Source organism: Arachis duranensis, chromosome 9 (genome assembly GCF_000817695.3).
Source record: "Arachis duranensis cultivar V14167 chromosome 9, aradu.V14167.gnm2.J7QH, whole genome shotgun sequence".
In the NCBI taxonomy this organism is placed as follows: domain Eukaryota; kingdom Viridiplantae; phylum Streptophyta; class Magnoliopsida; order Fabales; family Fabaceae; genus Arachis; species Arachis duranensis.
This window is the reverse complement of record NC_029780.3, coordinates 51,270,717-51,273,132: the sequence shown is the minus strand read 5'-3', so window position 1 is coordinate 51,273,132 and position 2,416 is coordinate 51,270,717.

Below are 2,416 nucleotides of genomic sequence, written 5' to 3'. Positions count from 1 at the left end.
GGGATCACCTTCTTCATGGCCACAACTTCATAGAAGTGGTCTTGATGCACCCTTGAGATGAATCTCTCCATCTCCCATGACTCGGAGGTGGAAGCTTTTGCCTTCCCTTTCCTCTTTCTAGAGGTTTCTATGGCCTTAGGTGCCATAAATGGTTATAGAAAAACAAAAAGTAATGCTTTTACCACACCAAACTTAGAAGGTTTTCTCGTCCTCGAGAAAAAGAGGAAAGAAAAGAGTAGAAGAAGAGGAAATAGAGGAGATGGATGGGGCTTTTGTGGTTCGCCTGAGGGGGAGAAGTATTGTTTAGGTTGTGTGAAAATGAAGGAGTGAAGAAGGGTTTATATAGGGGTGGAGAGAGGGGTAGGGTTCGGCCATTATGGGTGGTTTTTTTTTTGGGAAGAGGTATTAAGGTGATTGGTGAATGGGTGAAGAAGAGAGAGAGCGGTGGGGTAGGTGGGGATCCTGTGGGATCCACAGATCCTGAGGTGTCAAGGATAGCTCATCCCTGCACCAAGTGGCATGTAAAATGCCCTTTCTGCCAATCCTGGCATTAAACGCCGAGCTGCTGCCTTTTCTGGCATTAAACGCCAGTCTGGTGCCCCTTTCTGGCATTAAACGCCAGTCTGGTGCCCCTTTCTGGCGTTAAACGCCCATAATGGTGCCAAACTGTGCGTTAAACGCCCATCTGCTGCCCTTACTGGCGTTTAAACGCCAGTAAGCTTTTCCTCCAGGGTGTGCTATTTTTCTTTCTATTTTTTATTCTGTTTTTTGCTTTTTCAATTGTTTTTGTGACTTCACATGATCATCAACCCATAGAAAATATAAAATAACAATGGAAAATAGATAAATATAACATTGGGTTGCCTCCCAACAAGCGCTTCTTTAATGTCAGTAGCTTGACAGTGGGCCCTCATGGAGCCTCACAGATGTTCAGAGTAATGTTAGAACCTCCCAACACCAAACTTAGAGTTTGAATGCGGGGGTTCAACACCAAACTTAGAATTTGGTTGTGGCCTCCCAACACCGAACTTAGAGTTTGACTGTGGGGGCTCTGTTTGACTCTGTTTTGAGAGAAGCTCTTCATGCTTAATCTCCATGGTTACAGAGGGATATCCTTGAGCCTTAAACACAAAGGATTCTTCATTCACTTGAATGATCAATTCTCCTTTGTCAACATCAATCACAGCCTTTGCTGTGGCTAGGAAGGGTCTGCCAAGGATGATGGATTCATCCATGCACTTCCTAGTCTCTAGGACTATGAAATCAGCAGGGATTTAATGGTCTTCAATCTTTACTAGAACATCCTCTACAAGTCCATAAGCTTGTTTTCTTGAATTGTCTGCCATCTCTAGTGAAATTCTTGCAGCTTGTACCTCAAAGATCCCTAGCTTCTCCATTACAGAGAGAGGCATGAGGTTTATGCTTGACCCTAGGTCACACAGAGCCTTCTCGAAGGTTATAGTGCCTAATGTACAAGATATTGAGAACTTCCCAGGGTTCTGTCTCTTTTGAGGTAATCTCTGCCTAGTCAAGTCATCCAGTTCTTTGGTGAGCAAAGGGGGTTCGTCCTCCCAAGTCTCATTACCAAATAACTTGTTATTTAGCTTCATGATTTCTCTAAGGTACTTAGCAACTTGCTCTTCAGTGACATCTTCGTCCTCTTCAGAGGAAGAATACTCATCAGAGCTCATGAATGGCAGAAGTAAATCCAATGGAATCTCTATGGTCTCAGTGTGAGCCTTAGATTCCCATGGTTCCTCATTAGGGAACTCATTTGAGGCCAGTGGACGGCCATTGAGGTCTTCCTCAGTGGCGATCACTGCCTCTTCCTCCTCTCCAAATTCGGCCATGTTGATGGCCTTACACTCTCCTTTTGGATTCCCTTCTGTATTTCTTGGAAGAGTACTAGGAGGGAGTTCAGTAACTTTCTTACTCAGCTGACCCACTTGTGCCTCCAAGTTTCTAATAGAGCACCTTGTTTCAGTCATGAAACTTTGAGTGGTTTTGATTAGATCAGAGACCATGGTTGCTAAGTCAGAGTGGCTCTGCTTAGAATTCTCTGTCTGTTGCTGAGAAGATGATGGAAAAGGCTTGCCATTGCTAAACCTATTTCTTCCACTATTATTGTTGTTGAAACCTTGTTGAGGTCTCTGTTGGTCATTCCATGAGAGATTTGGATGATTTCTCTATGAAGGATTATAGGTGTTTCCATAGGGTTCTCCCATGTAATTCACCTCTTCCATTGATGGGTTCTCAGGATCATAAGCTTCTTCTTCAGATGAAGCGTCCTTAGTACTGCCTGGTGTAGCTTGCATTCCAGACAGACTTTGAGAAATCATATTGAATTGCTGAGTCAATATTTTGTTCTGAGCCAATATGGCATTCAGAGTATCAATCTCAAGAACTCTTTTCTTCT